This window comes from Oncorhynchus clarkii, unplaced genomic scaffold (assembly GCF_045791955.1).
Source record: "Oncorhynchus clarkii lewisi isolate Uvic-CL-2024 unplaced genomic scaffold, UVic_Ocla_1.0 unplaced_contig_2291_pilon_pilon, whole genome shotgun sequence".
NCBI classification, from domain to species: domain Eukaryota; kingdom Metazoa; phylum Chordata; class Actinopteri; order Salmoniformes; family Salmonidae; genus Oncorhynchus; species Oncorhynchus clarkii.
Window position 1 is genome coordinate 163,688 of NW_027261074.1, and position 27,930 is coordinate 191,617.

General features: G+C 42.6%; 21 non-coding genes across 21 annotated transcripts; all 21 read right to left on the minus strand.

The window, feature by feature from the left end:
* Window positions 1–799: 799 nt before the first annotated feature.
* trnas-gcu (transfer RNA serine (anticodon GCU)) lies at window positions 800–881 on the minus strand. The gene has a single exon. It is a non-coding gene; the product is annotated as a tRNA-Ser (tRNA).
* Window positions 882–1,361: 480 nt separating this feature from the next.
* Window positions 1,362–1,443, minus strand: trnas-gcu (transfer RNA serine (anticodon GCU)). The gene has a single exon. It is a non-coding gene; the product is annotated as a tRNA-Ser (tRNA).
* Window positions 1,444–3,035: 1,592 nt separating this feature from the next.
* trnas-gcu (transfer RNA serine (anticodon GCU)) lies at window positions 3,036–3,117 on the minus strand. Its single transcript has one exon. It is a non-coding gene; the product is annotated as a tRNA-Ser (tRNA).
* Window positions 3,118–4,153: 1,036 nt separating this feature from the next.
* On the minus strand, window positions 4,154–4,235 carry trnas-gcu (transfer RNA serine (anticodon GCU)). The gene has a single exon. It is a non-coding gene; the product is annotated as a tRNA-Ser (tRNA).
* A 480-nt stretch (window positions 4,236–4,715) lies between these two features.
* On the minus strand, window positions 4,716–4,797 carry trnas-gcu (transfer RNA serine (anticodon GCU)). Its single transcript has one exon. It is a non-coding gene; the product is annotated as a tRNA-Ser (tRNA).
* A 368-nt stretch (window positions 4,798–5,165) lies between these two features.
* Window positions 5,166–5,247, minus strand: trnas-gcu (transfer RNA serine (anticodon GCU)). Its single transcript has one exon. It is a non-coding gene; the product is annotated as a tRNA-Ser (tRNA).
* Window positions 5,248–6,283: 1,036 nt separating this feature from the next.
* Window positions 6,284–6,365, minus strand: trnas-gcu (transfer RNA serine (anticodon GCU)). Its single transcript has one exon. It is a non-coding gene; the product is annotated as a tRNA-Ser (tRNA).
* A 2,150-nt stretch (window positions 6,366–8,515) lies between these two features.
* Window positions 8,516–8,597, minus strand: trnas-gcu (transfer RNA serine (anticodon GCU)). Its single transcript has one exon. It is a non-coding gene; the product is annotated as a tRNA-Ser (tRNA).
* Window positions 8,598–9,633: 1,036 nt separating this feature from the next.
* On the minus strand, window positions 9,634–9,715 carry trnas-gcu (transfer RNA serine (anticodon GCU)). The gene has a single exon. It is a non-coding gene; the product is annotated as a tRNA-Ser (tRNA).
* Window positions 9,716–10,751: 1,036 nt separating this feature from the next.
* On the minus strand, window positions 10,752–10,833 carry trnas-gcu (transfer RNA serine (anticodon GCU)). Its single transcript has one exon. It is a non-coding gene; the product is annotated as a tRNA-Ser (tRNA).
* Window positions 10,834–12,982: 2,149 nt separating this feature from the next.
* Window positions 12,983–13,064, minus strand: trnas-gcu (transfer RNA serine (anticodon GCU)). Its single transcript has one exon. It is a non-coding gene; the product is annotated as a tRNA-Ser (tRNA).
* Window positions 13,065–14,657: 1,593 nt separating this feature from the next.
* Window positions 14,658–14,739, minus strand: trnas-gcu (transfer RNA serine (anticodon GCU)). The gene has a single exon. It is a non-coding gene; the product is annotated as a tRNA-Ser (tRNA).
* A 2,716-nt stretch (window positions 14,740–17,455) lies between these two features.
* Window positions 17,456–17,537, minus strand: trnas-gcu (transfer RNA serine (anticodon GCU)). The gene has a single exon. It is a non-coding gene; the product is annotated as a tRNA-Ser (tRNA).
* Window positions 17,538–18,572: 1,035 nt separating this feature from the next.
* trnas-gcu (transfer RNA serine (anticodon GCU)) lies at window positions 18,573–18,654 on the minus strand. The gene has a single exon. It is a non-coding gene; the product is annotated as a tRNA-Ser (tRNA).
* Window positions 18,655–19,690: 1,036 nt separating this feature from the next.
* trnas-gcu (transfer RNA serine (anticodon GCU)) lies at window positions 19,691–19,772 on the minus strand. The gene has a single exon. It is a non-coding gene; the product is annotated as a tRNA-Ser (tRNA).
* Window positions 19,773–20,808: 1,036 nt separating this feature from the next.
* Window positions 20,809–20,890, minus strand: trnas-gcu (transfer RNA serine (anticodon GCU)). Its single transcript has one exon. It is a non-coding gene; the product is annotated as a tRNA-Ser (tRNA).
* Window positions 20,891–21,926: 1,036 nt separating this feature from the next.
* Window positions 21,927–22,008, minus strand: trnas-gcu (transfer RNA serine (anticodon GCU)). Its single transcript has one exon. It is a non-coding gene; the product is annotated as a tRNA-Ser (tRNA).
* A 1,036-nt stretch (window positions 22,009–23,044) lies between these two features.
* Window positions 23,045–23,126, minus strand: trnas-gcu (transfer RNA serine (anticodon GCU)). Its single transcript has one exon. It is a non-coding gene; the product is annotated as a tRNA-Ser (tRNA).
* A 1,029-nt stretch (window positions 23,127–24,155) lies between these two features.
* Window positions 24,156–24,237, minus strand: trnas-gcu (transfer RNA serine (anticodon GCU)). Its single transcript has one exon. It is a non-coding gene; the product is annotated as a tRNA-Ser (tRNA).
* A 1,591-nt stretch (window positions 24,238–25,828) lies between these two features.
* Window positions 25,829–25,910, minus strand: trnas-gcu (transfer RNA serine (anticodon GCU)). Its single transcript has one exon. It is a non-coding gene; the product is annotated as a tRNA-Ser (tRNA).
* Window positions 25,911–26,390: 480 nt separating this feature from the next.
* trnas-gcu (transfer RNA serine (anticodon GCU)) lies at window positions 26,391–26,472 on the minus strand. Its single transcript has one exon. It is a non-coding gene; the product is annotated as a tRNA-Ser (tRNA).
* Window positions 26,473–27,930: the final 1,458 nt, after the last annotated feature.

The following is a 27,930-nucleotide window of genomic DNA, read 5'->3' on the forward strand; positions in this document are numbered from 1 at the left end:
TATTTGTCGCACTAGAATTGGGCAGGGATTCTATTTTCATGTGGGGCCATGTAAGAGAGGAAATAACAAATGTTTTGTGAAGAGGTTGGTGTTATAATCCACACATGCAGTTCATCGCCTTCACCACTCAGATACCAAGTCCTGTGCTCTCGCTGTGGCAGTCAGCAATTTTACCAGTGTTTGTGAAAGTCAAAATCTTCCAGTGCCAAAATAAATCACTGAATTTTAATTGTTACACGATGAGGATGGGATTCGAACCCATGCATGCAGAGCACAATGGATTAGCAGTCCATCGCCTTAAGCACTCGGCCACCTCATCCTGATTTTTGGAAGTTGCAAATGACCTTAAAAGACTGTAGTTGCTGTATGTAAACCCTAGAATGAAATCAATGAAAGTTAGGCAGAGCAATGGCAAGGCCATGTGTCGATCCCATCGAGACATTTAACAAATGTTTTGTCAGGCCGAGTGGTCTCCAGTGCTTGATTAAGTGTGTTGAGGTGTCGGTTCAAATCCCACTATTGAGGTTGCCCTTGGTGAAGTTATTCTTCAATACCTGTATCTTATTAGTCGCTCTAGGATTGCGCAGGGATTCTATTTTCATGTGGGGCCATGTAAGAGAGGAAATAACAAATGTTGTGTGAAGAGGTTGGTGTTATAATCCACACATGCAGTTCATCGCCTTCACCACTCAGATACCAAGTCCTGTGCTCTCGCTGTGGCAGTCAGCAATTTTGCCAGTGTTTGTGAAAGTCAAAATCTTCCATTGCCAAAATAAAGCACATCATTTGAATTGTTACTCGATGAGGATGGGATTCGAACCCATGCATGCAGAGCACAATGGATTAGCAGTCCATCGCCTTCACCACTCGGCCACCTCATCCTGTTTTTTGGAAGTTGCAAATGACCTTAAAAGACTGTAGTTGCTGTATGTAAACCCTAGAATGAAATCAATGAAAGTTAGGCAGAGCAATGGCAAGGCCATGTGTCGATCCCATCGAGACATTTAACAAATGTTTTGTCAGGCCGAGTTGTCTCCAGTGCTTGATTAAGTGTGTTGAGGTGTCGGTTCAAATCCCACTATTGAGGTTGCCCTTGGTGAAGTTATTCTTCAATACCTGAATCTTATTAGTCGCTCTAGGATTGCGCAGGGATTCTATTTTCATGTGGGGCCATGTAAGAGAGGAAATAACAAATGTTGTGTGAAGAGGTTGGTGTTATAATCCACACATGCAGTTCATCGCCTTCACCACTCAGATACCAAGTCCTGTGCTCTCGCTGTGGCAGTCAGCAATTTTGCCAGTGTTTGTGAAAGTCAAAATCTTCCAGTGCCAAAATAAAGCACATCATTTGAATTGTTACTCGATGAGGATGGGATTCGAACCCATGCATGCAGAGCACAATGGATTAGCAGTCCATCGCCTTAACCACTCGGCCACCTCATCCTGTTTTTTGGAAGTTGCAAATGACGTTAAAAGACTGTAGTTGCTGTATGTAAACCCTAGATTGAAATCAATGAAAGTTATGCAGAGCAATGGCAAGGCCATGTGTCTATCCCATCGAGACATTTAACAAATGTTTTGTCAGCCCGAGTGGTCTCCAGTGCTTGATTAAGTGTGTTGAGGTGTCGGTTCAAATCCCACTATTGAGGTTGCCCTTGGTGAAGTTATTCTTCAATACCTGAATCTTATTAGTCGCTCTAGGATTGCGCAGGGATTCTATTTTCATGTGGGGCCATGTAAGAGAGGAAATAACAAATGTTGTGTGAAGAGGTTGGTGTTATAATCCACACATGCAGTTCATCGCCTTCACCACTCAGATACCAAGTCCTGTGCTCTCGCTGTGGCAGTCAGCAATTTTGCCAGTGTTTGTGAAAGTCAAAATCTTCCATTGCCAAAATAAAGCACCGAATTTTAATTGTTACACAATGAGACTCTAACCCATGCATGTAGAGCACAATGAATAAGCAGTCCATCGCCTTAACCACTCATCCACCTCATCCTGTTACTTACATGTGGCAAATGACCTTAAAAACCTGTAGTTGCTGTATGTAAACCCTAGATTGAAATCAATGAAAGTTAGGCAGAGCAATGGCAAGGCCATGTGTCGATCCCATCGAGACATTTAACAAATGTTTTGTCAGGCCGAGTGGTCTCAAGTGCTTGATTAAGTGTTTTGAGCTGTCGGTTCAAATCCCACCATTGAGGTTGCCCTTGGTGAAGCTATTCTTCAATACCTGAATCTTATTTGTCGCACTAGAATTGGGCAGGGATTCTATTTTCATGTGGGGCCATGTAAGAGAGGAAATAACAAATGTTTTGTGAAGAGGTTGGTGTTATAATCCACACATGCAGTTCATCGCCTTCACCACTCAGATACCAAGTCCTGTGCTCTCGCTGTGGCAGTCAGCAATTTTACCAGTGTTTGTGAAAGTCAAAATCTTCCATTGCCAAAATAAAGCACCGAATTTTAATTGTTACACGATGAGATTCTAACCCATGCATGTAGAGCACAATGGATAAGCAGTCCATCGCCTTAACCACTCATCCACCTCATCCTGTTATTTACATGTGGCAAATGACCTTAAAAACCTGTAGTTGCTGTATGTAAACCCTAGATTGAAATCAATGAAACTTAGGCAGAGCAATGGCAAGGCCATGTGTCGATCCCATCGAGACATTTAACAAATGTTTTGTCAGGCCGAGTTGTCTTCAGTGCTTGATTAAGTGTGTTGAGGTGTCGGTTCAAATCCCACTATTGAGGTTGCCCTTGGTGAAGTTATTCTTCAAAACCTGAATCTTATTAGTCGCTCTAGGATTGCGCAGGGATTCTATTGTCATGTGGGGCCATGTAAGAGAGGAAATAACAAATGTTGTGTGAAGAGGTTGGTGTTATAATCCACACATGCAGTTCATCGCCTTCACCACTCAGATACCAAGTCCTGTGCTCTCGCTGTGGCAGTCAGCAATTTTACCAGTGTTTGTGAAAGTCAAAATCTTCCAGTGCCAAAATAAAGCACATCATTTGAATTGTTACTCGATGAGGATGGGATTCGAACCCATGCATGCAGAGCACAATGGATTAGCAGTCCATCGCCTTAACCACTCGGCCACCTCATCCTGTTTTTTGGAAGTTGCAAATGACGTTAAAAGACTGTAGTTGCTGTATGTAAACCCTAGATTGAAATCAATGAAAGTTATGCAGAGCAATGGCAAGGCCATGTGTCTATCCCATCGAGACATTTAACAAATGTTTTGTCAGGCCGAGTGGTCTCCAGTGCTTGATTAAGTGTGTTGAGGTGTCGGTTCAAATCCCACTATTGAGGTTGCCCTTGGTGAAGTTATTCTTCAATACCTGAATCTTATTAGTCGCTCTAGGATTGCGCAGGGATTCTATTTTCATGTGGGGCCATGTAAGAGAGGAAATAACAAATGTTGTGTGAAGAGGTTGGTGTTATAATCCACACATGCAGTTCATCGCCTTCACCACTCAGATACCAAGTCCTGTGCTCTCGCTGTGGCAGTCAGCAATTTTGCCAGTGTTTGTGAAAGTCAAAATCTTCCATTGCCAAAATAAAGCACCGAATTTTAATTGTTACACGATGAGACTCTAACCCATGCATGTAGAGCACAATGGATAAGCAGTCCATCGCCTTAACCACTCATCCACCTCATCCTGTTACTTACATGTGGCAAATGACCTTAAAAACCTGTAGTTGCTGTATGTAAACCCTAGATTGAAATCAATGAAAGTTAGGCAGAGCAATGGCAAGGCCATGTGTCGATCCCATCGAGACATTTAACAAATGTTTTGTCAGGCCGAGTGGTCTCAAGTGCTTGATTAAGTGTTTTGAGCTGTCGGTTCAAATCCCACTATTGAGTTTGCCCTTGGTGAAGCTATTCTTCAATACCTGAATCTTATTTGTCGCACTAGAATTGGGCAGGGATTCTATTTTCATGTGGGGCCATGTAATAGAGGAAATAACAAATGTTTTGTGAAGAGGTTGGTGTTATAATCCACACATGCAGTTCATCGCCTTCACCACTCAGATACCAAGTCCTGTGCTCTCGCTGTGGCAGTCAGCAATTTTACCAGTGTTTGTGAAAGTCAAAATCTTCCAGTGCCAAAATAAATCACTGAATTTTAATTGTTACACGATGAGGATGGGATTCGAACCCATGCATGCAGAGCACAATGGATTAGCAGTCCATCGCCTTAACCACTCGGCCACCTCATCCTGTTTTTTGGAAGTTGCAAATTACCTTAAAAGACTGTAGTTGCTGTATGTAAACCCTAGATTGAAATCAATGAAAGTTATGCAGAGCAATGGCAAGGCCATGTGTCGATCCCATCGAGACATTTAACAAATGTTTTGTCAGGCCGAGTGGTCTACAGTGCTTGATTAAATGTGTTGAGGTGTCGGTTCAAATCCCACTATTGAGGTTGCCCTTGGTGAAGCTATTCTTCAATACATGAATCGTATTAGTCGCACTAGGATTGTGCAGGGACTCTACATTCATGTGGGGCCATGTAAGAGAGGAAATAACAAATGTTTTGTGAAGAGGTTGGTGTTATAATCCACACATGCAGTTCATCGCCTTCACCACTCAGATACCAAGTCCTGTGCTATCGCTGTGGCAGTCAGCAATTTTGCCAGTGTTTGTGAAAGTCAAAATCTTCCAGTGCCAAAATAAAGCACATCATTTGAATTGTTACTCGATGAGGATGGGATTCGAACCCATGCATGCAGAGCACAATGGATTAGCAGTCCATCGCCTTAACCACTCGGCCACCTCATCCTGTTTTTTGGTAGTTGCAAATTACCTTAAAAGACTGTAGTTGCTATATGTAAACCCTAGATTGAAATCAATGAAAGTTATGCAGAGCAATGGCAAGTGTCTGTCCCATCGAGACATTTAACAAATGTTTTGTCAGGCCGCACTAGAATTGGGCAGGGATTCTATTTTCATGTGGGGCCATGTAAGAGAGGAAATAACAAACGTTGTGTGAAGAGGTTGGTGTTATAATCCACACATGCAGTTCATCGCCTTCACCACTCAGATACCAAGTCCTGTGCTCTCGCTGTGGCAGTCAGCAATTTTGCCAGTGTTTGTGAAAGTCAAAATCTTCCAGTGCCAAAATAAAGCACATCATTTGAATTGTTACTCGATGAGGATGGGATTCGAACCCATGCATGCAGAGCACAATGGATTAGCAGTCCATCGCCTTAACCACTCGGCCACCTCATCCTGTTTTTTGGAAGTTGCAAATGACCTTAAAAGACTGTAGTTGCTGTATGTAAACCCTAGATTGAAATCAATGAAAGTTATGCAGAGCAATGGCAAGGCCATGTGTCGATCCCATCGAGACATTTAACAAATGTTTTGTCAGCCCGAGTGGTCTCCAGTGCTTGATTAAGTGTGTTGAGGTGTCGGTTCAAATCCCACTATTGAGGTTGCCCTTGGTGAAGTTATTCTTCAATACCTGAATCTTATTAGTCGCTCTAGGATTGCGCAGGGATTCTATTTTCATGTGGGGCCATGTAAGAGAGGAAATAACAAATGTTGTGTGAAGAGGTTGGTGTTATAATCCACACATGCAGTTCATCGCCTTCACCACTCAGATACCAAGTCCTGTGCTCTCGCTGTGGCAGTCAGCAATTTTGCCAGTGTTTGTGAAAGTCAAAATCTTCCATTGCCAAAATAAAGCACATCATTTGAATTGTTACACGATGAGACTCTAACCCATGCATGTAGAGCACAATGGATAAGCAGTCCATCGCCTTAACCACTCATCCACCTCATCCTGTTACTTACATGTGGCAAATGACCTTAAAAACCTGTAGTTGCTGTATGTAAACCCTAGATTGAAATCAATGAAAGTTAGGCAGAGCAATGGCAAGGCCATGTGTCGATCCCATCGAGACATTTAACAAATGTTTTGTCAGGCCGAGTGGTCTCAAGTGCTTGATTAAGTGTTTTGAGCTGTCGGTTCAAATCCCACCATTGAGGTTGCCCTTGGTGAAGCTATTCTTCAATACCTGAATCTTATTTGTCGCACTAGAATTGGGCAGGGATTCTATTTTCATGTGGGGCCATGTAAGAGAGGAAATAACAAATGTTTTGTGAAGAGGTTGGTGTTATAATCCACACATGCAGTTCATCGCCTTCACCACTCAGATACCAAGTCCTGTGCTCTCGCTGTGGCAGTCAGCAATTTTACCAGTGTTTGTGAAAGTCAAAATCTTCCAGTGCCAAAATAAATCACTGAATTTTAATTGTTACACGATGAGGATGGGATTCGAACCCATGCATGCAGAGCACAATGGATTAGCAGTCCATCGCCTTAACCACTCGGCCACCTCATCCTGTTTTTTGGAAGTTGCAAATTACCTTAAAAGACTGTAGTTGCTGTATGTAAACCCTAGATTGAAATCAATGAAAGTTATGCAGAGCAATGGCAAGGCCATGTGTCGATCCCATCGAGACATTTAACAAATGTTTTGTCAGGCCGAGTGGTCTCCAGTGCTTGATTAAGTGTGTTGAGGTGTCGGTTCAAATCCCACTATTGAGGTTGCCCTTGGTGAAGTTATTCTTCAATACCTGAATCTTATTAGTCGCACTAGGATTGTGCAGGGACTCTACATTCATGTGGGGCCATGTAAGAGAGGAAATATCAAATGTTTTGTGAAGAAGTCGGTGTTATAATCCACACATGCAGTTCATCGCCTTCACCACTCAGATACCAAGTCCTGTGCTCTCGCTGTGGCAGTCAGCAATTTTACCAGTGTTTGTGAAAGTCAAAATCTTCCATTGCCAAAATAAAGCACCGAATTTTAATTGTTACACGATGAGATTCTAACCCATGCATGTAGAGCACAATGGATAAGCAGTCCATCGCCTTAACCACTCATCCACCTCATCCTGTTATTTACATGTGGCAAATGACCTTAAAAACCTGTAGTTGCTGTATGTAAACCCTAGATTGAAATCAATGAAAGTTAGGCAGAGCAATGGCAAGGCCATGTGTCGATCCCATCGAGACATTTAACAAATGTTTTGTCAGGCCGAGTTGTCTCCAGTGCTTGATTAAGTGTGTTGAGGTGTCGGTTCAAATCCCACTATTGAGGTTGCCCTTGGTGAAGTTATTCTTCAATACCTGAATCTTATTAGTCGCTCTAGGATTGCGCAGGGATTCTATTTTCATGTGGGGCCATGTAAGAGAGGAAATAACAAATGTTGTGTGAAGAGGTTGGTGTTATAATCCACACATGCAGTTCATCGCCTTCACCACTCAGATACCAAGTCCTGTGCTCTCGCTGTGGCAGTCAGCAATTTTGCCAGTGTTTGTGAAAGTCAAAATCTTCCATTGCCAAAATAAAGCACCGAATTTTAATTGTTACACGATGAGACTCTAACCCATGCATGTAGAGCACAATGGATAAGCAGTCCATCGCCTTAACCACTCATCCACCTCATCCTGTTACTTACATGTGGCAAATGACCTTAAAAACCTGTAGTTGCTGTATGTAAACCCTAGATTGAAATCAATGAAAGTTAGGCAGAGCAATGGCAAGGCCATGTGTCGATCCCATCGAGACATTTAACAAATGTTTTGTCAGGCCGAGTGGTCTCAAGTGCTTGATTAAGTGTTTTGAGCTGTCGGTTCAAGTCCCACCATTGAGGTTGCCCTTGGTGAAGCTATTCTTCAATACCTGAATCTTATTTGTCGCACTAGAATTGGGCAGGGATTCTATTTTCATGTGGGGCCATGTAATAGAGGAAATAACAAATGTTTTGTGAAGAGGTTGGTGTTATAATCCACACATGCAGTTCATCGCCTTCACCACTCAGATACCAAGTCCTGTGCTCTCGCTGTGGCAGTCAGCAATCCAGTGTTTGTGAAAGTCAAAATCTTCCAGTGCCAAAATACATCACTGAATTTTAATTGTTACACGATGAGGATGGGATTCGAACCCATGCATGCAGAGCACAATGGATTAGCAGTCCATCGCCTTAACCACTCCGCCACCTCATCCTGTTTTTTGGAAGTTGCAAATGACGTTAAAAGACTGTAGTTGCTGTATGTAAACCCTAGATTGAAATCAATGAAAGTTATGCAGAGCAATGGCAAGGCCATGTGTCTATCCCATCGAGACATTTAACAAATGTTTTGTCAGGCCGAGTGGTCTCCAGTGCTTGATTAAGTGTGTTGAGGTGTCGGTTCAAATCCCACTATTGAGGTTGCCCTTGGTGAAGTTATTCTTCAATACCTGAATCTTATTAGTCGCTCTAGGATTGCGCAGGGATTCTATTTTCATGTGGGGCCATGTAAGAGAGGAAATAACAAATGTTGTGTGAAGAGGTTGGTGTTATAATCCACACATGCAGTTCATCGCCTTCACCACTCAGATACCAAGTCCTGTGCTCTCGCTGTGGCAGTCAGCAATTTTGCCAGTGTTTGTGAAAGTCAAAATCTTCCAGTGCCAAAATAAAGCACATCATTTGAATTGTTACTCGATGAGGATGGGATTCGAACCCATGCATGCAGAGCACAATGGATTAGCAGTCCATCGCCTTCACCACTCGGCCACCTCATCCTGTTTTTTGGAAGTTGCAAATAACCTTAAAAGACTGTAGTTGCTGTATGTAAACCCTAGAATTAAATCAATGAAAGTTAGGCAGAGCAATGGCAAGGCCATGTGTCGATCCCATCGAGACATTTAACAAATGTTTTGTCAGGCCGAGTGGTCTCCAGTGCTTGATTAAGTGTGTTGAGGTGTCGGTTCAAATCCCACTATTGAGGTTGCCCTTGGTGAAGTTATTCTTCAATACCTGAATCTTATTAGTCGCTCTAGGATTGCGCAGGGATTCTATTTTCATGTGGGGCCATGTAAGAGAGGAAATAACAAATGTTTTGTGAAGAGGTTGGCGTTATAATCCACACATGCAGTTCATCGCCTTCACCACTCAGATACCAAGTCCTGTGCTCTCGCTGTGGTAGTCAGCAATTTTACCAGTGTTTGTGAAAGTCAAAATCTTCTAGTTCCAAAATAAAGCACAACATTTTAATTGTTACACAATGAGACTCTAACCCATGCATGTAGAGCACAATGGATAAGCAGTCCATCGCCTTAACCACTCATCCACCTCATCCTGTTACTTACATGTGGCAAATGACCTTAAAAACCTGTAGTTGCTGTATGTAAACCCTAGATTGAAATCAATGAAAGTTAGGCAGAGCAATGGCAAGGCCATGTGTCGATCCCATCGAGACATTTAACAAATGTTTTGTCAGGCCGAGTGGTCTCAAGTGCTTGATTAAGTGTTTTAAACTGTCGGTTCAAATCCCACTATTGAGGTTGCCCTTGGTGAAGCTATTCTTCAATACCTGAATCTTATTAGTCGCACTAGAATTGGGCAGGGATTCTATTTTCATGTGGGGCCATGTAAGAGAGGAAATAACAAATGTTTTGTGAAGAGGTTGGCGTTATAATCCACACATGCAGTTCATCGCCTTCACCACTCAGATACCAAGTCCTGTGCTCTCGCTGTGGTAGTCAGCAATTTTACCAGTGTTTGTGAAAGTCAAAATCTTCTAGTTCCAAAATAAAGCACAACATTTTAATTGTTACACGATGAGGATGGGATTCGAACCCATGCATGCAGAGCACAATGGATTAGCAGTCCATCGCCTTAACCACTCGGCCACCTCATCCTGTTTTTTGGAAGTTGCAAATGACCTTAAAAGACTGTAGTTGCTGTATGTAAACCCTAGATTGAAATCAATGAAAGTTATGCAGAGCAATGGCAAGGCCATGTGTCTATCCCATCGAGACATTTAACAAATGTTTTGTCAGCCCGAGTGGTCTCCAGTGCTTGATTAAGTGTGTTGAGGTGTCGGTTCAAATCCCACTATTGAGGTTGCCCTTGGTGAAGTTATTCTTCAATTCCTGAATCTTATTAGTCGCACTAGGATTGTGCAGGGACTCTACATTCATGTGGGGCCATGTAAGAGAGGAAATAACAAATGTTTTGTGAAGAAGTTGGTGTTATAATCCACACATGCAGTTCATCGCCTTCACCACTCAGATACCAAGTCCTGTGCTCTCGCTGTGGCAGTCAGCAATTTTGCCAGTGTTTGTGAAAGTCAAAATCTTCCATTGCCAAAATAAAGCACCGAATTTGAATTGTTACACGATGAGACTCTAACCCATGCATGTAGAGCACAATGGATAAGCAGTCCATCGCCTTAACCACTCATCCACCTCATCCTGTTACTTACATGTGGCAAATGACCTTAAAAACCTGTAGTTGCTGTATGTAAACCCTAGATTGAAATCAATGAAAGTTAGGCAGAGCAATGGCAAGGCCATGTGTCGATCCCATCGAGACATTTAACAAATGTTTTGTCAGGCCGAGTGGTCTCAAGTGCTTGATTAAGTGTTTTGAGCTGTCGGTTCAAATCCCACCATTGAGGTTGCCCTTGGTGAAGCTATTCTTCAATACCTGAATCTTATTTGTCGCACTAGAATTGGGCAGGGATTCTATTTTCATGTGGGGCCATGTAAGAGAGGAAATAACAAATGTTTTGTGAAGAGGTTGGTGTTATAATCCACACATGCAGTTCATCGCCTTCACCACTCAGATACCAAGTCCTGTGCTCTCTCTGTGGTAGTCAGCAATTTTACCAGTGTTTGTGAAAGTCAAAATCTTCCAGTTCCAAAATAAAGCACAACATTTTAATTGTTACACGATGAGGATGGGATTCGAACCCATGCATGCAGAGCACAATGGATTAGCAGTCCATCGCCTTAACCACTCGGCCACCTCATCCTCCTTTTTGGAAGTTGCAAATGACGTTAAAAGACTGTAGTTGCTGTATGTAAACCCTAGATTGAAATCAATGAAAGTTATGCAGAGCAATGGCAAGGCCATGTGTCTATCCCATCGAGACATTTAACAAATGTTTTGTCAGGCCGAGTGGTCTCCAGTGCTTGATTAAGTGTGTTGAGGTGTCGGTTCAAATCCCACTATTGAGGTTGCCCTTGGTGAAGTTATTCTTCAATTCCTGAATCTTATTAGTCGCACTAGGATTGTGCAGGGACTCTACATTCATGTGGGGCCATGTAAGAGAGGAAATAACAAATGTTTTGTGAAGAAGTTGGTGTTATAATCCACACATGCAGTTCATCGCCTTCACCACACAGATATCAAGTCCTGTGCTCTCGCTGTGGCAGTCAGCAATTTTACCAGTGTTTTGTGAAAGTCAAAATCTTCCATTGCCAAAATAAAGCACCGAATTTTAATTGTTACACGATGAGATTCTAACCCATGCATGTAGAGCACAATGGATAAGCAGTCCATCGCCTTAACCACTCATCCACCTCATCCTGTTATTTACATGTGGCAAATGACCTTAAAAACCTGTAGTTGCTGTATGTAAACCCTAGATTGAAATCAATGAACGTTAGGCAGAGCAATGGCAAGGCCATGTGTCGATCCCATCGAGACATTTAACAAATGTTTTGTCAGGCCGAGTGGTCTCCAGTGCTTGATTAAGTGTGTTGAGGTGTCGGTTCAAATCCCACTATTGAGGTTGCCCTTGGTGAAGTTATTCTTCAATACCTGAATCTTATTAGTCGCTCTAGGATTGCGCAGGGATTCTATTTTCATGTGGGGCCATGTAAGAGAGGAAATAACAAATGTTGTGTGAAGAGGTTGGTGTTATAATCCACACATGCAGTTCATCGCCTTCACCACTCAGATACCAAGTCCTGTGCTCTCGCTGTGGCAGTCAGCAATTTTACCAGTGTTTGTGAAAGTCAAAATCTTCCATTGACAAAATAAAGCACCGCATTTTAATTGTTACACGATGAGATTCTAACCCATGCATGTAGAGCACAATGGATAGGCAGTCCATCGCCTTAACCACTCATCCACCTCATCCTGTTATTTACATGTGGCAAATGACCTTAAAAATCTGTAGTTGCTGTATGTAAACCCTAGATTGAAATCAATGAAAGTTAGGCAGAGCAATGGCAAGGCCATGTGTCGATCCCATCGAGACATTTAACAAATGTTTTGTCAGGCCGAGTGGTCTCCAGTGCTTGATTAAGTGTGTTGAGGTGTCGGTTCAAATCCCACTATTGAGGTTGCCCTTGGTGAAGTTATTCTTCAATACCTGAATCGTATTAGTCGCTCTAGGATTGCGCAGGGATTCTATTTTCATGTGGGGGCATGTAAGAGAGGAAATAACAAATGTTGTGTGAAGAGGTTGGTGTTATAATCCACACATGCAGTTCATCGCCTTCACCACTCAGATACCAAGTCCTGTGCTCTCGCTGTGGCAGTCAGCAATTTTGCCAGTGTTTGTGAAAGTCAAAATCTTCCATTGCCAAAATAAAGCACCAAATTTTTATTGTTACACGATGAGATTCTAACCCATGCATGTAGAGCACAATGGATAAGCAGTCCATCGCCTTAACCACTCATCCACCTCATCCTGTTATTTACATGTGGCAAATGACCTTAAAAACCTGTAGTTGCTGTATGTAAACCCTAGATTGAAATCAATGAAAGTTAGGCAGAGCAATGGCAAGGCCATGTGTCGATCCCATCGAGACATTTAACAAATGTTTTGTCAGGCCGAGTGGTCTCCAGTGCTTGATTAAGTGTGTTGAGGTGTCGGTTCAAATCCCACTATTGAGGTTGCCCTTGGTGAAGTTATTCTTCAATACCTGAATCGTATTAGTCGCTCTAGGATTGCGCAGGGATTCTATTTTCATGTGGGGGCATGTAAGAGAGGAAATAACAAATGTTGTGTGAAGAGGTTGGTGTTATAATCCACACATGCAGTTCATCGCCTTCACCACTCAGATACCAAGTCCTGTGCTCTCTCTGTGGTAGTCAGCAATTTTACCAGTGTTTGTGAAAGTCAAAATCTTCCAGTTCCAAAATAAAGCACAACATTTTAATTGTTACACGATGAGGATGGGATTCGAACCCATGCATGCAGAGCACAATGGATTAGCAGTCCATCGCCTTAACCACTCGGCCACCTCATCCTCCTTTTTGGAAGTTGCAAATGACGTTAAAAGACTGTAGTTGCTGTATGTAAACCCTAGATTGAAATCAATGAAAGTTATGCAGAGCAATGGCAAGGCCATGTGTCTATCCCATCGAGACATTTAACAAATGTTTTGTCAGGCCGAGTGGTCTCCAGTGCTTGATTAAGTGTGTTGAGGTGTCGGTTCAAATCCCACTATTGAGGTTGCCCTTGGTGAAGTTATTCTTCAATTCCTGAATCTTATTAGTCGCACTAGGATTGTGCAGGGACTCTACATTCATGTGGGGCCATGTAAGAGAGGAAATAACAAATGTTTTGTGAAGAAGTTGGTGTTATAATCCACACATGCAGTTCATCGCCTTCACCACACAGATATCAAGTCCTGTGCTCTCGCTGTGGCAGTCAGCAATTTTACCAGTGTTTTGTGAAAGTCAAAATCTTCCATTGCCAAAATAAAGCACCGAATTTTAATTGTTACACGATGAGATTCTAACCCATGCATGTAGAGCACAATGGATAAGCAGTCCATCGCCTTAACCACTCATCCACCTCATCCTGTTATTTACATGTGGCAAATGACCTTAAAAACCTGTAGTTGCTGTATGTAAACCCTAGATTGAAATCAATGAACGTTAGGCAGAGCAATGGCAAGGCCATGTGTCGATCCCATCGAGACATTTAACAAATGTTTTGTCAGGCCGAGTGGTCTCCAGTGCTTGATTAAGTGTGTTGAGGTGTCGGTTCAAATCCCACTATTGAGGTTGCCCTTGGTGAAGTTATTCTTCAATACCTGAATCTTATTAGTCGCTCTAGGATTGCGCAGGGATTCTATTTTCATGTGGGGCCATGTAAGAGAGGAAATAACAAATGTTGTGTGAAGAGGTTGGTGTTATAATCCACACATGCAGTTCATCGCCTTCACCACTCAGATACCAAGTCCTGTGCTCTCGCTGTGGCAGTCAGCAATTTTACCAGTGTTTGTGAAAGTCAAAATCTTCCATTGACAAAATAAAGCACCGCATTTTAATTGTTACACGATGAGATTCTAACCCATGCATGTAGAGCACAATGGATAGGCAGTCCATCGCCTTAACCACTCATCCACCTCATCCTGTTATTTACATGTGGCAAATGACCTTAAAAATCTGTAGTTGCTGTATGTAAACCCTAGATTGAAATCAATGAAAGTTAGGCAGAGCAATGGCAAGGCCATGTGTCGATCCCATCGAGACATTTAACAAATGTTTTGTCAGGCCGAGTGGTCTCCAGTGCTTGATTAAGTGTGTTGAGGTGTCGGTTCAAATCCCACTATTGAGGTTGCCCTTGGTGAAGTTATTCTTCAATACCTGAATCTTATTAGTCGCTCTAGGATTGCGCAGGGATTCTATTTTCATGTGGGGGCATGTAAGAGAGGAAATAACAAATGTTGTGTGAAGAGGTTGGTGTTATAATCCACACATGCAGTTCATCGCCTTCACCACTCAGATACCAAGTCCTGTGCTCTCGCTGTGGCAGTCAGCAATTTTGCCAGTGTTTGTGAAAGTCAAAATCTTCCAGTGCCAAAATAAAGCACATCATTTTAATTGTTACTCGATGAGGATGGGATTCGAACCCATGCATGCAGAGCACAATGGATTAGCAGTCCATCGCCTTAACCACTCGGCCACCTCATCCTGTTTTTTGGAAGTTGCAAATGACCTTAAAAGACTGTAGTTGCTGTATGTAAACCCTAGATTGAAATCAATGAAAGTTATGCAGAGCAATGGCAAGGCCATGTGTCTATCCCATCGAGACATTTAACAAATGTTTTGTCAGGCCGAGTGGTCTCCAGTGCTTGATTAAGTGTGTTGAGGTGTCGGTTCAAATCCCACTATTGAGGTTGCCCTTGGTGAAGTTATTCTTCAATACCTGAATCTTATTAGTCGCTCTAGGATTGCGCAGGGATTCTATTTTCATGTGGGGGCATGTAAGAGAGGAAATAACAAATGTTTTGTGAAGAGGTTGGTGTTATAATCCACACATGCAGTTCATCGCCTTCACCACTCAGATACCAAGTCCTGTGCTCTCGCTGTGGCAGTCAGCAATTTTGCCAGTGTTTGTGAAAGTCAAAATCTTCCATTGCCAAAATAAAGCACCAAATTTTTATTGTTACACGATGAGATTCTAACCCATGCATGTAGAGCACAATGGATAAGCAGTCCATCGCCTTAACCACTCATCCACCTCATCCTGTTATTTACATGTGGCAAATGACCTTAAAAACCTGTAGTTGCTATATGTAAACCCTAGATTGAAATCAATGAAAGTTAGGCAGAGCAATGGCAAGGCCATGTGTCGATCCCATCGAGACATTTAACAAATGTTTTGTCAGGCCGAGTGGTCTCCAGTGCTTGATTAAGTGTGTTGAGGTGTCGGTTCAAATCCCACTATTGAGGTTGCCCTTGGTGAAGTTATTCTTCAATACCTGAATCTTATTAGTCGCTCTAGGATTGCGCAGGGATTCTATTTTCATGTGGGGCCATGTAAGAGAGGAAATAACAAATATTGTGTGAAGAGGTTGGTGTTATAATCCACACATGCAGTTCATCGCCTTCACCACTCAGATACCAAGTCCTGTGCTCTCGCTGTGGCAGTCAGCAATTTTGCCAGTGTTTGTGAAAGTCAAAATCTTCCAGTGCCAAAATAAAGCACATCATTTGAATTGTTACTCGATGAGGATGGGATTCGAACCCATGCATGCAGAGCACAATGGATCAGCAGTCCATCGCCTTAACCACTCATCCACCTCATCCTGCTTTTTACATGTGGCAAATTACCTTAAAAGACTGTAGTTGCTGTATGTAAACCCTAGAATGAAATCAATGAAAGTTAGGCAGAGCAATGGCAAGGCCATGTGTCTATCCCATCGAGACATTTAACAAATGTTTTGTCAGGCCGAGTGGTCTCCAGTGCTTGATTAAGTGTGTTGAGGTGTCGGTTCAAATCCCACTATTGAGGTTGCCCTTGGTGAAGTTATTCTTCAATACCTGAATCTTATTAGTCGCTCTAGGATTGCGCAGGGATTCTATTTTCATGTGGGGCCATGTAAGAGAGGAAATAACAAATGTTGTGTGAAGAGGTTGGTGTTATAATCCACACATGCAGTTCATCGCCTTCACCACTCAGATACCAAGTCCTGTGCTCTCGCTGTGGCAGTCAGCAATTTTGCCAGTGTTTGTGAAAGTCAAAATCTTCCATTGCCAAAATAAAGCACCAAATTTTAATTGTTACACGATGAGACTCTAACCCATGCATGTAGAGCACAATGGATAAGCAGTCCATCGCCTTAACCACTCATCCACCTCATCCTGTTACTTACATGTGGCAAATGACCTTAAAAACCTGTAGTTGCTGTATGTAAACCCTAGATTGAAATCAATGAAAGTTAGGCAGAGCAATGGCAAGGCCATGTGTCGATCCCATCGAGACATTTAACAAATGTTTTGTCAGGCCGAGTGGTCTCAAGTGCTTGATTAAGTGTTTTGAGCTGTCGGTTCAAATCCCACCATTGAGGTTGCCCTTGGTGAAGCTATTCTTCAATACCTGAATCTTATTTGTCGCACTAGAATTGGGCAGGGATTCTATTTTCATGTGGGGCCATGTAATAGAGGAAATAACAAATGTTTTGTGAAGAGGTTGGTGTTATAATCCACACATGCAGTTCATCGCCTTCACCACTCAGATACCAAGTCCTGTGCTCTCGCTGTGGCAGTCAGCAATCTTACCAGTGTTTGTGAAAGTCAAAATCTTCCAGTGCCAAAATAAATCACTGAATTTTAATTGTTACACGATGAGGATGGGATTTGAACCCATGCATGCAGAGCACAATGGATTAGCAGTCCATCGCCTTAACCACTCTGCCACCTCATCCTGCTTTTTGGAAGTTGCAAATGACGTTAAAAGACTGTAGTTGCTGTATGTAAACCCTAGATTGAAATCAATGAAAGTTATGCAGAGCAATGGCAAGGCCATGTGTCTATCCCATCGAGACATTTAACAAATGTTTTGTCAGCCCGAGTGGTCTCCAGTGCTTGATTAAGTGTGTTGAGGTGTCGGTTCAAATCCCACTATTGAGGTTGCCCTTGGTGAAGTTATTCTTCAATACCTGAATCTTATTAGTCGCTCTAGGATTGCGCAGGGATTCTATTTTCATGTGGGGGCATGTAAGAGAGGAAATAACAAATGTTGTGTGAAGAGGTTGGTGTTATAATCCACACATGCAGTTCATCGCCTTCACCACTCAGATACCAAGTCCTGTGCTCTCGCTGTGGCAGTCAGCAATTTTGCCAGTGTTTGTGAAAGTCAAAATCTTCCAGTGCCAAAATAAAGCACATCATTTTAATTGTTACTCGATGAGGATGGGATTCGAACCCATGCATGCAGAGCACAATGGATTAGCAGTCCATCGCCTTAACCACTCGGCCACCTCATCCTGTTTTTGGAAGTTGCAAATGACCTTAAAAGACTGTAGTTGCTGTATGTAAACCCTAGATTGAAATCAATGAAAGTTATGCAGAGCAATGGCAAGGCCATGTGTCTATCCCATCGAGACATTTAACAAATGTTTTGTCAGGCCGAGTGGTCTCCAGTGCTTGATTAAGTGTGTTGAGGTGTCGGTTCAAATCCCACTATTGAGGTTGCCCTTGGTGAAGTTATTCTTCAATACCTGAATCTTATTAGTCGCTCTAGGATTGCGCAGGGATTCTATTTTCATGTGGGGGCATGTAAGAGAGGAAATAACAAATGTTGTGTGAAGAGGTTGGTGTTATAATCCACACATGCAGTTCATCGCCTTCACCACTCAGATACCAAGTCCTGTGCTCTCGCTGTGGCAGTCAGCAATTTTGCCAGTGTTTGTGAAAGTCAAAATCTTCCATTGCCAAAATAAAGCACCGAATTTTAATTGTTACACGATGAGATTCTAACCCATGCATGTAGAGCACAATGGATAAGCAGTCCATCGCCTTAACCACTCATCCACCTCATCCTGTTATTTACATGTGGCAAATGACCTTAAAAACCTGTAGTTGCTGTATGTAAACCCTAGATTGAAATCAATGAAAGTTAGGCAGAGCAATGGCAAGGCCATGTGTCGATCCCATCGAGACATTTAACAAATGTTTTGTCAGGCCGAGTGGTCTCCAGTGCTTGATTAAGTGTGTTGAGGTGTCGGTTCAAATCCCACTATTGAGGTTGCCCTTGGTGAAGTTATTCTTCAATACCTGAATCTTATTAGTCGCTCTAGGATTGCGCAGGGATTCTATTTTCATGTGGGGCCATGTAAGAGAGGAAATAACAAATGTTGTGTGAAGAGGTTGGTGTTATAATCCACACATGCAGTTCATCGCCTTCACCACTCAGATACCAAGTCCTGTGCTCTCGCTGTGGCAGTCAGCAATTTTGCCAGTGTTTGTGAAAGTCAAAATCTTCCAGTGCCAAAATAAAGCACATCATTTGAATTGTTACTCGATGAGGATGGGATTCGAACCCATGCATGCAGAGCACAATGGATTAGCAGTCCATCGCCTTAACCACTCGGCCACCTCATCCTGTTTTTTGGAAGTTGCAAATGACGTTAAAAGACTGTAGTTGCTGTATGTAAACCCTAGATTGAAATCAATGAAAGTTATGCAGAGCAATGGCAAGGCCATGTGTCTATCCCATCGAGACATTTAACAAATGTTTTGTCAGGCCGAGTGGTCTCCAGTGCTTGATTAAGTGTGTTGAGGTGTCGGTTCAAATCCCACTATTGAGGTTGCCCTTGGTGAAGTTATTCTTCAATACCTGAATCTTATTAGTCGCTCTAGGATTGCGCAGGGATTCTATTTTCATGTGGGGCCATGTAAGAGAGGAAATAACAAATGTTGTGTGAAGAGGTTGGTGTTATAATCCACACATGCAGTTCATCGCCTTCACCACTCAGATACCAAGTCCTGTGCTCTCGCTGTGGCAGTCAGCAATTTTGCCAGTGTTTGTGAAAGTCAAAATCTTCCATTGCCAAAATAAAGCACCGAATTTTAATTGTTACACGATGAGACTCTAACCCATGCATGTAGAGCACAATGGATAAGCAGTCCATCGCCTTAACCACTCATCCACCTCATCCTGTTATTTACATGTGGCAAATGACCTTAAAAACCTGTAGTTGCTGTATGTAAACCCTAGATTGAAATCAATGAAAGTTAGGCAGAGCAATGGCAAGGCCATGTGTCGATCCCATCGAGACATTTAACAAATGTTTTGTCAGGCCGAGTGGTCTCCAGTGCTTGATTAAGTGTGTTGAGGTGTCGGTTCAAATCCCACTATTGAGGTTGCCCTTGGTGAAGCTATTCTTCAATACCTGAATCTTATTAGTCGCTCTAGGATTGCGCAGGGATTCTATTTTCATGTGGGGCCATGTAAGAGAGGAAATAACAAATGTTTTGTGAAGAGGTTGGTGTTATAATCCACACATGCAGTTCATCGCCTTCACCACTCAGATACCAAGTCCTGTGCTCTCGCTGTGGCAGTCAGCAATTTTACCAGTGTTTGTGAAAGTCAAAATCTTCCAGTGCCAAAATAAAGCACATCATTTTAATTGTTACACGATGAGGATGGGATTCGAACCCATGCATGCAGAGCACAATGGATTAGCAGTCCATCGCCTTAACCACTCGGCCACCTCATCCTGTTTTTTGGAAGTTGCAAATGACGTTAAAAGACTGTAGTTGCTGTATGTAAACCCTAGATTGAAATCAATGAAAGTTATGCAGAGCAATGGCAAGGCCATGTGTCTATCCCATCGAGACATTTAACAAATGTTTTGTCAGGCCGAGTGGTCTCCAGTGCTTGATTAAGTGTTTTGAGGTGTCGGTTCAAATCCCACTATTGAGGTTGCCCTTGGTGAAGCTATTCTTCAATACCTGAATCTTATTAGTCGCTCTAGGATTGCGCAGGGATTCTATTTTCATGTGGGGCCATGTAAGAGAGGAAATAACAAATGTTTTGTGAAGAAGTTGGTGTTATAATCCACACATGCAGTTCATCGCCTTCACCACTCAGATACCAAGTCCTGTGCTCTCGCTGTGGCAGTCAGCAATTTTACCAGTGTTTGTGAAAGTCAAAATCTTCCATTGCCAAAATAAAGCACCGAATTTTAATTGTTACACGATGAGATTCTAACCCATGCATGTAGAGCACAATGGATAAGCAGTCCATCGCCTTAACCACTCATCCACCTCATCCTGTTATTTACATGTGGCAAATGACCTTAAAAACCTGTAGTTGCTGTATGTAAACCCTAGATTGAAATCAATGAAAGTTAGGCAGAGCAATGGCAAGGCCATGTGTCGATCCCATCGAGACATTTAACAAATGTTTTGTCAGGCCGAGTGGTCTCCAGTGCTTGATTAAGTGTGTTGAGGTGTCGGTTCAAATCCCACTATTGAGGTTGCCCTTGGTGAAGTTATTCTTCAATACCTGAATCTTATTAGTCGCTCTAGGATTGCGCAGGGATTCTATTTTCATGTGGGGCCATGTAAGAGAGGAAATAACAAATGTTGTGTGAAGAGGTTGGTGTTATAATCCACACATGCAGTTCATCGCCTTCACCACTCAGATACCAAGTCCTGTGCTCTCGCTGTGGCAGTCAGCAATTTTGCCAGTGTTTGTGAAAGTCAAAATCTTCCAGTGCCAAAATAAAGCACATCATTTGAATTGTTACTCGATGAGGATGGGATTCGAACCCATGCATGCAGAGCACAATGGATTAGCAGTCCATCGCCTTAACCACTCGGCCACCTCATCCTGTTTTTTGGAAGTTGCAAATGACGTTAAAAGACTGTAGTTGCTGTATGTAAACCCTAGATTGAAATCAATGAAAGTTATGCAGAGCAATGGCAAGGCCATGTGTCTATCCCATCGAGACATTTAACAAATGTTTTGTCAGGCCGAGTGGTCTCCAGTGCTTGATTAAGTGTGTTGAGGTGTCGGTTCAAATCCCACTATTGAGGTTGCCCTTGGTGAAGTTATTCTTCAATACCTGAATCTTATTAGTCGCTCTAGGATTGCGCAGGGATTCTATTTTCATGTGGGGCCATGTAAGAGAGGAAATAACAAATGTTGTGTGAAGAGGTTGGTGTTATAATCCACACATGCAGTTCATCGCCTTCACCACTCAGATACCAAGTCCTGTGCTCTCGCTGTGGCAGTCAGCAATTTTGCCAGTGTTTGTGAAAGTCAAAATCTTCCATTGCCAAAATAAAGCACCGAATTTTAATTGTTACACGATGAGACTCTAACCCATGCATGTAGAGCACAATGGATAAGCAGTCCATCGCCTTAACCACTCATCCACCTCATCCTGTTATTTACATGTGGCAAATGACCTTAAAAACCTGTAGTTGCTGTATGTAAACCCTAGATTGAAATCAATGAAAGTTAGGCAGAGCAATGGCAAGGCCATGTGTCGATCCCATCGAGACATTTAACAAATGTTTTGTCAGGCCGAGTGGTCTCCAGTGCTTGATTAAGTGTGTTGAGGTGTCGGTTCAAATCCCACTATTGAGGTTGCCCTTGGTGAAGTTATTCTTCAATACCTGAATCTTATTAGTCGCTCTAGGATTGCGCAGGGATTCTATTTTCATGTGGGGCCATGTAAGAGAGGAAATAACAAATGTTGTGTGAAGAGGTTGGTGTTATAATCCACACATGCAGTTCATCGCCTTCACCACTCAGATACCAAGTCCTGTGCTCTCGCTGTGGCAGTCAGCAATTTTGCCAGTGTTTGTGAAAGTCAAAATCTTCCAGTGCCAAAATAAAGCACATCATTTGAATTGTTACTCGATGAGGATGGGATTCGAACCCATGCATGCAGAGCACAATGGATTAGCAGTCCATCGCCTTAACCACTCGGCCACCTCATCCTGTTTTTTGGAAGTTGCAAATGACGTTAAAAGACTGTAGTTGCTGTATGTAAACCCTAGATTGAAATCAATGAAAGTTATGCAGAGCAATGGCAAGGCCATGTGTCTATCCCATCGAGACATTTAACAAATGTTTTGTCAGGCCGAGTGGTCTCCAGTGCTTGATTAAGTGTGTTGAGGTGTCGGTTCAAATCCCACTATTGAGGTTGCCCTTGGTGAAGTTATTCTTCAATACCTGAATCTTATTAGTCGCTCTAGGATTGCGCAGGGACTCTACATTCATGTGGGGCCATGTAAGAGAGGAAATAACAAATGTTTTGTGAAGAAGTTGGTGTTATAATCCACACATGCAGTTCATCGCCTTCACCACTCAGATACCAAGTCCTGTGCTCTCGCTGTGGCAGTCAGCAATTTTACCAGTGTTTGTGAAAGTCAAAATCTTCCATTGCCAAAATAAAGCACCGAATTTTAATTGTTACACGATGAGATTCTAACCCATGCATGTAGAGCACAATGGATAAGCAGTCCATCGCCTTAACCACTCATCCACCTCATCCTGTTATTTACATGTGGCAAATGACCTTAAAAACCTGTAGTTGCTGTATGTAAACCCTAGATTGAAATCAATGAAAGTTAGGCAGAGCAATGGCAAGGCCATGTGTCGATCCCATCGAGACATTTAACAAATGTTTTGTCAGGCCGAGTGGTCTCCAGTGCTTGATTAAGTGTGTTGAGGTGTCGGTTCAAATCCCACTATTGAGGTTGCCCTTGGTGAAGTTATTCTTCAATACCTGAATCTTATTAGTCGCTCTAGGATTGCGCAGGGATTCTATTTTCATGTGGGGCCATGTAAGAGAGGAAATAACAAATGTTGTGTGAAGAGGTTGGTGTTATAATCCACACATGCAGTTCATCGCCTTCACCACTCAGATACCAAGTCCTGTGCTCTCGCTGTGGCAGTCAGCAATTTTGCCAGTGTTTGTGAAAGTCAAAATCTTCCAGTGCCAAAATAAAGCACATCATTTGAATTGTTACTCGATGAGGATGGGATTCGAACCCATGCATGCAGAGCACAATGGATTAGCAGTCCATCGCCTTAACCACTCGGCCACCTCATCCTGTTTTTTGGAAGTTGCAAATGACGTTAAAAGACTGTAGTTGCTGTATGTAAACCCTAGATTGAAATCAATGAAAGTTATGCAGAGCAATGGCAAGGCCATGTGTCTATCCCATCGAGACATTTAACAAATGTTTTGTCAGGCCGAGTGGTCTCCAGTGCTTGATTAAGTGTGTTGAGGTGTCGGTTCAAATCCCACTATTGAGGTTGCCCTTGGTGAAGTTATTCTTCAATACCTGAATCTTATTAGTCGCTCTAGGATTGCGCAGGGATTCTATTTTCATGTGGGGCCATGTAAGAGAGGAAATAACAAATGTTGTGTGAAGAGGTTGGTGTTATAATCCACACATGCAGTTCATCGCCTTCACCACTCAGATACCAAGTCCTGTGCTCTCGCTGTGGCAGTCAGCAATTTTACCAGTGTTTGTGAAAGTCAAAATCTTCCATTGCCAAAATAAAGCACCAATTTTAATTGTTACACGATGAGACTCTAACCCATGCATGTAGAGCACAATGGATAAGCAGTCCATCGCCTTAACCACTCATCCACCTCATCCTGTTATTTACATGTGGCAAATGACCTTAAAAACCTGTAGTTGCTGTATGTAAACCCTAGATTGAAATCAATGAAAGTTAGGCAGAGCAATGGCAAGGCCATGTGTCGATCCCATCGAGACATTTAACAAAGTCAGGCCGAGTGGTCTCCAGTGCTTGATTAAGTGTGTTGAGGTGTCGGTTCAAATCCCACTATTGAGGTTGCCCTTGGTGAAGTTATTCTTCAATACCTGAATCTTATTAGTCGCTCTAGGATTGCGCAGGGATTCTATTTTCATGTGGGGCCATGTAAGAGAGGAAATAACAAATGTTGTGTGAAGAGGTTGGTGTTATAATCCACACATGCAGTTCATCGCCTTCACCACTCAGATACCAAGTCCTGTGCTCTCGCTGTGGCAGTCAGCAATTTTGCCAGTGTTTGTGAAAGTCAAAATCTTCCAGTGCCAAAATAAAGCACATCATTTGAATTGTTACTCGATGAGGATGGGATTCGAACCCATGCATGCAGAGCACAATGGATTAGCAGTCCATCGCCTTAACCACTCGGCCACCTCATCCTGTTTTTTGGAAGTTGCAAATGACGTTAAAAGACTGTATTTGCTGTATGTAAACCCTAGATTGAAATCAATGAAAGTTATGCAGAGCAATGGCAAGGCCATGTGTCTATCCCATCGAGACATTTAACAAATGTTTTGTCAGGCCGAGTGGTCTCCAGTGCATGATTAAGTGTGTTGAGGTGTCGGTTCAAATCCCACTATTGAGGTTGCCCTTGGTGAAGTTATTCTTCAATACCTGAATCTTATTAGTCGCACTAGGATTGCGCAGGGACTCTACATTCATGTGGGGCCATGTAAGAGAGGAAATAACAAATGTTTTGTGAAGAAGTTGGTGTTATAATCCACACATGCAGTTCATCGCCTTCACCACTCAGATACCAAGTCCTGTGCTCTCGCTGTGGCAGTCAGCAATTTTACCAGTGTTTGTGAAAGTCAAAATCTTCCATTGCCAAAATAAAGCACCACATTTTTATTGTTACACGATGAGATTCTAACCCATGCATGTAGAGCACAATGGATAAGCAGTCCATCTCCTTAACCACTCATCCACCTCATCCTGTTATTTACATGTGGCAAATGACCTTAAAAGCCTGTAGTTGCTGTATGTAAACCCTAGATTGAAATCAATGAAAGTTAGGCAGAGCAATGGCAAGGCCATGTGTCGATCCCATCGAGACATTTAACAAATGTTTTGTCAGGCCGAGTGGTCTCCAGTGCTTGATTAAGTGTGTTGAGGTGTCGGTTCAAATCCCACTATTGAGGTTGCCCTTGGTGAAGTTATTCTTCAATACCTGAATCTTATTAGTCGCTCTAGGATTGCGCAGGGATTCTATTTTCATGTGGGGCCATGTAAGAGAGGAAATAACAAATGTTTTGTGAAGAAGTTGGTGTTATAATCCACACATGCAGTTCATCGCCTTCACCACTCAGATACCAAGTCCTGTGCTCTCGCTGTGGCAGTCAGCAATTTTACCAGTGTTTGTGAAAGTCAAAATCTTCCAGTGCCAAAATAAAGCACGAATTTTAATTGTTACACGATGAGATTCGAACCCATGCATGCAGAGCACAATGGATTAGCAGTCCATCGCCTTAACCACTCATCCACCTCATCCTGTTTTTTACATGTGGCAAATGACCTTAAAAGACTGTAGTTGCTCTATGTAAACCCTAGAATGAAATCAATGAAAGTTAGGAAGAGCAATGGCAAGGCCATGTGTCGATCCCATCGAGACATTTAACAAATGTTTTGTCAGGCCGAGTGGTCTCCAGTGCTTGATTAAGTGTTTTGAGGTGTCGGTTCAAATCCCACTATTGAGGTTGCCCTTGGTGAAGTTATTCTTCAATACCTGAATCTTATTAGTCGCTCTAGGATTGCGCAGGGATTCTATTTTCATGTGGGGCCATGTAAGAGAGGAAATAACAAATGTTGTGTGAAGAGGTTGGTGTTATAATCCACACATGCAGTTCATCGCCTTCACCACTCAGATACCAAGTCCTGTGCTCTCGCTGTGGCAGTCAGCAATTTTGCCAGTGTTTGTGAAAGTCAAAATCTTCCAGTGCCAAAATAAAGCACATCATTTGAATTGTTACTCGATGAGGATGGGATTCGAACCCATGCATGCAGAGCACAATGGATTAGCAGTCCATCGCCTTAACCACTCGGCCACCTCATCCTGTTTTTTGGAAGTTGCAAATGACCTTAAAACACTGTAGTTGCTGTATGTAAACCCTAGATTGAAATCAATGAAAGTTAGGCAGAGCAATGGCAAGGCCATGTGTCGATCCCATCGAGACATTTAACAAATGTTTTGTCAGGCCGAGTGGTCTCCAGTGCTTGATTAAGTGTGTTGAGGTGTCGGTTCAAATCCCACTATTGAGGTTGCCCTTGGTGAAGTTATTCTTCAATACCTGAATCTTATTAGTCGCTCTAGGATTGCGCAGGGATTCTATTTTCATGTGGGGCCATGTAAGAGAGGAAATAACAAATGTTGTGTGAAGAGGTTGGTGTTATAATCCACACATGCAGTTCATCGCCTTCACCACTCAGATACCAAGTCCTGTGCTCTCGCTGTGGCAGTCAGCAATTTTACCAGTGTTTGTGAAAGTCAAAATCTTCCAGTGCCAAAATAAATCACTGAATTTTAATTGTTACACGATGAGGATGGGATTCGAACCCATGCATGCAGAGCACAATGGATTAGCAGTCCATCGCCTTAACCACTCGGCCACCTCATCCTGTTTTTTGGAAGTTGCAAATGACGTTAAAAGACTGTAGTTGCTGTATGTAAACCCTAGATTGAAATCAATGAAAGTTATGCAGAGCAATGGCAAGGCCATGTGTCTATCCCATCGAGACATTTAACAAATGTTTTGTCAGGCCGAGTGGTCTCCAGTGCTTGATTAAGTGTGTTGAGGTGTCGGTTCAAATCCCACTATTGAGGTTGCCCTTGGTGAAGTTATTCTTCAATACCTGAATCTTATTAGTCGCACTAGGATTGTGCAGGGACTCTACATTCATGTGGGGCCATGTAAGAGAGGAAATAACAAATGTTTTGTGAAGAAGTTGGTGTTATAATCCACACATGCAGTTCATCGCCTTCACCACTCAGATACCAAGTCCTGTGCTCTCGCTGTGGCAGTCAGCAATTTTACCAGTGTTTGTGAAAGTCAAAATCTTCCATTGCCAAAATAAAGCACCACATTTTTATTGTTACACGATGAGATTCTAACCCATGCATGTAGAGCACAATGGATAAGCAGTCCATCGCCTTAACCACTCATCCACATCATCCTGTTATTTACATGTGGCAAATGACCTTAAAAACCTGTAGTTGCTGTATGTAAACCCTAGATTGAAATCAATGAAAGTTAGGCAGAGCAATGGCAAGGCCATGTGTCGATCCCATCGAGACATTTAACAAATGTTTTGTCAGGCCGAGTGGTCTCCAGTGCTTGATTAAGTGTGTTGAGGTGTCGGTTCAAATCCCACTATTGAGGTTGCCCTTGGTGAAGTTATTCTTCAATACCTGAATCTTATTAGTCGCTCTAGGATTGCGCAGGGATTCTATTTTCATGTGGGGCCATGTAAGAGAGGAAATAACAAATGTTGTGTGAAGAGGTTGGTGTTATAATCCACACATGCAGTTCATCGCCTTCACCACTCAGATACCAAGTCCTGTGCTCTCGCTGTGGCAGTCAGCAATTTTACCAGTGTTTGTGAAAGTCAAAATCTTCCAGTGCCAAAATAAAGCACATCATTTTAATTGTTACATGATGAGGATGGGACTCGAACCCATGCATGCAGAGCACAATGGATCAGCAGTCCGTCGCCTTAACCACTCATCCACCTCATCCTGTTTTTTACATGTGGCAAATGACCTTAAAAAACTGTAGTTGCTCTATGTAAACCCTAGAATGAAATCAATGAAAGTTAGGAAGAGCAATGGCAAGGCCATGTGTCGATCCCATCGAGACATTTAACAAATGTTTTGTCAGGCCGAGTGGTCTCCAGTGCTTGATTAAGTGTTTTGAGGTGTCGGTTCAAATCCCACTATTGAGGTTGCCCTTGGTGAAGCTATTCTTCAATACCTGAATCGTATTAGTCGCACTAGGATTGTGCAGGGACTCTACATTCATGTGGGGCCATGTAAGAGAGGAAATAACAAATGTTGTGTGAAGAAGTTGGTGTTATAA